The sequence below is a fragment of the Nanorana parkeri genome, unplaced genomic scaffold, assembly GCF_000935625.1.
Source record: "Nanorana parkeri isolate BGI_ZX_2015 unplaced genomic scaffold, ASM93562v1 scaffold867, whole genome shotgun sequence".
Taxonomy (NCBI): domain Eukaryota; kingdom Metazoa; phylum Chordata; class Amphibia; order Anura; family Dicroglossidae; genus Nanorana; species Nanorana parkeri.
The window spans coordinates 405,717-412,320 of NW_017307135.1; positions in this window are offsets into that span (position 1 = coordinate 405,717).

Here is a 6,604-nt window from a genome sequence, read left to right on the forward strand (position 1 = left end):
ACTGCATAAATAAAACATGTATATGCATTTTCATTGTTTTAGGTAAACTTTTTCTGTTGTGTGATGATTAAAATGTAGGTCCTTATTTAGGCTTTCTTAATAACTTTATGAACATATCAGGCCACAAATACACAGACCTATGTCCCGATATGCTCATAATATTATTAAGAACCCTAATAAGAACTTACATTTGAATCACCTAGCTGTAATTATAATGACCCTAGCAGTGTAAGGCTCTTTTTTAAAGTGAAATTTAAGGCAAAAATGTTTTCCCCTCCCCCAAAGTTAATGGCAGCACTTACCTTTAATTATGTGTCTTAATCCGATCTTCTTCTTCTTTCTTGTCCTTTTCATCTGTCCCTCCAGCGCTGCTGCGGGTCCCCGATCCAGCACTGATTCCTCTGGGCTTGCTGGCACTTCCGGTCCCACGGTGTCTGCATGCAGGTGCACGCGCCCATAGACTTACCTTGTGTCTCTCCTCGCGTTCTGGCCGAAAATGTGATCTGCACATGCGCCCGACCCAAGATGCTTTGCGGCCGCCCGAGAATTTTCACATTTTCAGACGGGAGCACGCGGGGAAGACACGGGTATGTATTAACCCTTTTAAAAGCTTTTTTTGTTTTGTTTTTTTTACACTTTTTGCATTTATCTACAGCTTGCTAGCAGTAGATATATGCAAGAAAAGCTAAGACTTTAATTATCCTTTAAATGTATAAATGAATGATAACATTTTTGTTACTTTTTAATGTCATTATGTAATTATTTGACTTAGCTAAGATACTCATGATGTGTGTTTTTGTTCATCTCCAAAAATTACAGTTTGCCTAAATATGAAACGGCTAAATTATCTGTGACCTACTGTATGCAGGCATGCTCTACTATTGAAACCATTATCACAAATTTAAACCTTTAAACACACAAAAATATGTGTTTTCCTTCACTTGAATAAGAGTAGTTGAGAATAGTTGGTGCAGGAGCGCTGGTGGGCGGCAGGTCACAGGCACTTGACGGCACCCCCTCCCCACAAGCAGGACTGATATTTAAGGTGGGAGTTTATAGTCGTCTGGGAATTTCCCTTATGAAGTAGAGGCTTCCTATGCTAAGATTTTTGTGAGGTACACGCAGGGGGAAAGTTGTCTTAGACCTGAGTTACAGCTCTCCTGGTGGCCTCGCCAGGCTCCAGTGGTGATGGAGGTGGTTCTCCAGCCCCTGTGGATTGGTTATCCCTTGCTTGTCCTACACACCTTGCAATATATCCACCTCCATCCTTTGAAGAAGCAACCTATGAAATGCGTCAGGATGTATGTACACTGTAGGAGAGAGCAGTTGAATGACCGAATCTCTTCCTCGTTCTAAGAACGTGATGCATTGTGGATCATAGTAAAAGAGGTTTGCTGAGGAGAGCGGGGCCAGCAGCTGCTGACCGACTCCTCTCCCTGCAGTTTCTCACATCCAGTGGCCGTGAGGGGACAGTGAGGTAACCATTTGTAGAAGAAGAAGTAAGGAATACACACCAGTACAAATATCTATTGTTATATTGTCATATAACAAGACATAAGAAACATGATCTCTAGGCTTTCTGTTAAACTTTACCAATGATGAGAATTGCTAGCAGGGAAAGTATACTGAGAAGGACAGCTATACCATTCATTCCTTTACTGTACTTTATCTCACATAACTGGCATTCCTTGAGTGAAATACTATTTTATTATATGTCACCTAAAGAGATGTTAGCCTTCAGGACTAGGAACAAGATATTCTGTCCTGCATTCCCCCCAAATACATTGTATAGCATTGCCATTGTTTAGCATTTGGACCTGTATTCTTCATTACCTGTATGAGGTAAATAATATAGATATGAAATTCCAACTATAGGCGGCTATACATTGCAGCTGCTTAGTCTAGCACAGAAATATGCCTGCTATTTACGTTTGATTGCAAAAAAAAAAGATACACTAAGGGGGATTTATCAGAATCTGGAGCAGTTGTCCATAGTAACCAATCATCTCCTATCTTTCATTTTCAAAGCTTAAAAAAGAACTGAAGCCAAACCTTTCTGTTGGCATTAGTCCTCTTTTGGGTCAGCGGAGTACATTTATTAATGTACTCCTGTGACCTAAAGTCAGCATCTAGCAGGCTACTGCCCACTATATGCTGACAGCACAGACTCTAGAGCCAGAGACAGCTGTGCCTGTCCTCTTCCTGTCTGTTCCTCCAATGAGCGCTGGAGGAACAGAGAGGGGAGGAGGGCATCCCTGAGGGGGGATGATGACTGACATTCACTTCCTCTGCAAGTAGAAGACTTGTGAGCAGAGGTGGCTCTAGAGTTTGCGAGGCCTTAGGCGAAACCTAAACATGAGACCCCACTCAGGCCTGTGGTGTCTCACCAGGGCTCTGTGGGGTTTAACCAGTCTGGTGAGACCCCACAGAGCCCTGGGGAGACCCCTAAAGAGCCCTGGTTAAACTATGGTTCTATGGGGTCTTATCAGTCCTGGTTAGACCCCACAGAGCCCTAGTTAAACCAGGGCTCTGTAGGGTCTCACCAGGGCTCTGTAGGGTCTCGCCAGGGCTCTGTAGGGTCTCGCCAGCTTGGTTAGACCCCACAGAGCCCTGGTGAGATCCCAAAGAGCCTTGGTGAAATCCCAAAAAATCTCTAGAGGGTCTCACCAGGGCTTTGTAGGGTCCCAACAGGGCTCTGTGGGGGTTAAACAGCCCTGGTGAGACCCCACAGAGCCTTGGTTAAACCAGGGCTCTGTAGGGTCTCACCAGCACCAGGGCTAAATTAGAGAGCCGCCTCTGACTGTGAGCTGTGTAATCAGCAGTTCATGATTGCTGGGCTCTTGATCTTTAGAGCCACGCCGGCTCTAAGTATTGGGAAGAGTATATTTTATGCTCCCAATTCTTCTCCTTTAACTGAACAAACTGGAGAGGGAAACTGATTGATTATCATGGGCAACTGCTCCAGATTCTGTCTGCTCCAATTTTGATAAGTTCGCTACACTGTGTTGTCAATTCACAACAGAATTTTGTAGCTGGCTGCATTTTTGGCAGATCAGCACATATTTTCCTGTATTTGTAGGGTCTTTAAAGGAATAAACTATGGGAAAATGTTCATGTATTGCAGAGATGTAATGCTTTCTTTAATACATATAACAGGGCTCAACATTTCCTCTCGACAGAGGCGTGGCTAGCTGCTGAAGAAGATGGAAGCTTAACTCCAGAGCTCCGTCTCCAGATTTCCCGAGCGACGCTACAGAATCCTGCACAGAACAGCAATGGGGAAGATAGGCAGACAAGACGGCAGGTCCAGATCTCCGGGCTCGGAGGGGACCCAACTGAGCCGCCAGTTCCCTGAGATGTTCCGCACACAACGCCCAGAGAACCCGGCCGCTCGCTCTTCCAATATGGCGCCGACCACGACCAGCCCGCCTTCATGGACCCGGCTTGATGTCCTCCTACATACAACAACTGCCTACCAGGCAGGGGCTGACTGGGCCGTGGGGCAGGGTGGCAATTGCCCCCCGGGCCTCTGTGCTGCCTTTAAAAACGGCCGCTCCCCGCGGCCGTCAGGGGGCCCGTCACTGGGCCCGCTAATAGATTTTTACGGCCGCTGGTGCAGTGGCTCCCTCCGCTGCCACTTACTGAGTACAGAGCCGCATTTTTCTGTACTCCTCTATAGCTGGTGGTATCCTGCATTGCGCTGTATAGAGGACTACAAATCCCAGCAATAATTTATTATACAGCGCAATGTAGAATTGCACCAGCTATAGAGGAATACAACATTCTGCATTGCTGTAATATGTATTGCTGAGATTTGTAGTTCTCTATAGCTGATGCTGTTCTGCATTGCTGCATAATGGTATTGCTGGGAATTGTAGTTCTCTATAACTGTTGGTAGTCATTATTGCTGGGATTTATAGTCCTCTATAGCTAATGGTATTCTGCATTGTTGTGTAATTTATTGCTTGGAATTGTAGTTCTCTATAGCCAATGCCATTCTGCAATGCTGTACAATGTATTGCTGAGATTTATAGTCCTCTATAGCTGGTGGTATTATTCTGCATTGCTGTATAATGTGCTGAGATTTGTAGTCCCTCTACAGCTTGGAGTTAGTGGCAGTACTACCAGTGTCGCAGCAGTCGTACACGCGCACAGCACTGGCGAGGCATCCCTACACTACCAGTGTGCTATAATTTTCCTCAACCCATACTCTACCGCGTCTCTTCCAGGTGCACATGCCATGAAGAAAGGCGGTCATGAAAACAGCTGATTCGGATGACTCGGCCCCACTGTAGGTGACACAGTCGAGAAAAATTATAGAGCACTGACACTGCCGGCCCCTCCCACTAACCTCCCACTCTCCTCCCACAGCTCACAGCCCAGAAGCATGGACAGCCAGCGATGGTCTACAGTGGGTGAGAGTGCCTAAGTACCAGACATGCAGCGGAGTAAGGCCAGAACCATGTAGGAAGCACAGTGGGAGGAGAGCACCATCCCCAAGCCAATGACCCCTTTCATGAACTTACTAGGAGTCCTCACATCAAGCGACCATTCACTACTATTACATGGATGGCAAAAGTGGCAGACAGTGGCGGGGAGAAGGCGGGGAAGAGGCAGAGCGGGAGGGGGGCCAAGTTGCTCCACCATCGGCCTCTGGGTTGTACTTGCCCCCTGGGCTAAAAGTTGCCAGTCAGCCCCTGCTACCAGGTCAGATCTTACCTTTCTAGCTGGTGACATCAAGAATGCACTATGCTCCGCAGTCTCCGAACTCAAACAAGACATCCAAGATATAGGCCGCAGGATGCAAGCAGCGGAACAGGCCGGTGCTAAGAGAGATGCAGCCATACACTCCCTCAGGGCCCACCAAGACACCACTACCCGTGCGATGATCGATATGCGTCGCCACATGGAAGACCTGGATAACAGAGGTCGGTGCGCGAACATACGCGTCCGTGTGGTCCCTGAGACGGTCTTGCCGGACTCTGTCAAGACGGCCCTGATAGACATCTTCAACGACCTGCTGGACCGCCCGCCTGAGTCCCCCATCGATTTTGTGAGAGCCCACTGAGCGCTGCAGCTTCGAAACCTGCAAGATGATGTACCGAGGGATATAATCTGCTGCCTACAAAACTTCCCGCTAAAGGAAGACATTCTGCAGCGGGCACGGGCTAAAGCTGTGATCAAGTATGATGGCTCTGAGGTGAAACTTCTTCAGGACTTGTCCAATATCACCTTGCAACAAAGAAGAGCATTACACCCATTATTAGACCACCTATGCAACCACGGAATCTCGTATAGATGGAAATTCCCATTTTGCCTGTCTGCACTATATCGAGGTCGTACTGTCACTTTGCGCTTTACCGAATAAACAGAGGAATTCTGTAACCACCTGGGCATTCCAACCATTACGGTACCGGACTGGTATGAGGATCTCAGGATGCCTGACAAACTTGAGAGGCCAAGCCGCAGAAGAGAAAGATCTCCCCCGGAGACAGACCCGCGCAGAGGCCCAGGAGCTACCATGAGCGATCAACGACGGTGGGCACCCAAGGAGCTGTTCTACAGTGAAAATTGTCAGTTAAGCCCAACTGAGGATCGAGGCAGTGGCCATCCCCATCACTAATCCAGCACAGAGCTGAACTCGTTCCCTGACATAGCACCACATCAACCGCGGACACTTCTTCAGAGCTATCTTGGTAACGAACAGACACTTCTTCATCTCTAATATCATTTGCACTGACTGGGCCCTAGGACCCATTAACAGGATGTCCGCAAGATCTCATGCCCTCCTTGTGGAATCTTTCTGGGAACGTGCCGGCAGACGATCGAGAAGGCTGGAGTTATAATTATTTAGTTAGTTCTATCACTACCGTTTCTGATATGAACATGTTTTGCTGTTATAGGTTCCTACCTCGTCGGCGGACACCTGAACCTACCACCGGGTCGCCAAGCTTGGGAGAGGAGAGGTCGGACGGTGACGGTTTGGGAGCCCGCTGGCCAGAGCGGACCGGCCATGTAAAGTATTACAAAAATGTCTTCAATGTGGTTGGTAGCCAGTAATTACACCATGTTGCTCACGTTTAGATTAGGTTAGGTGTCGCATACAGCTAGGGTGGATGCACAAACACCAAGAGTTTGAAATTTAGATGTCGGATACACATCTGGGATATCTCCCTGTTGTTAGAACCTTAGAGTGTTCTTATTGGTGGGTAAGCAGAACTAGAACAACAAAGCCTTCCCCCATCTCATAACATCATACCTACGCAAGATATAGCAGGATTTAGACAGGTACCGGTGTGACCCTCGGGAACCTGTGAGACAGTTGATCGGAGTTAACTGTAATCGTCTTACCCCACTGACCCCACAGAGCCGAAAGCACTCCCCCAAAGTGAGGCAACAGTGACTGGCACTCGTTACCACTCACATTCCAGGTTGCCCCCTACGTAAGCCCCTTACTCTCTGGACCTTCACCTCGGAACGCTGAAGAACGCCCGAGTGGTTGGAACAGAGAAGAGGGGATCTACTTGTTGTTTGTTGGTTATTTTCTTCCACCTACCCCCCCCCCCCCCTCTCTCTTTGAAAAACTCCAACAAATTTTCCCCCT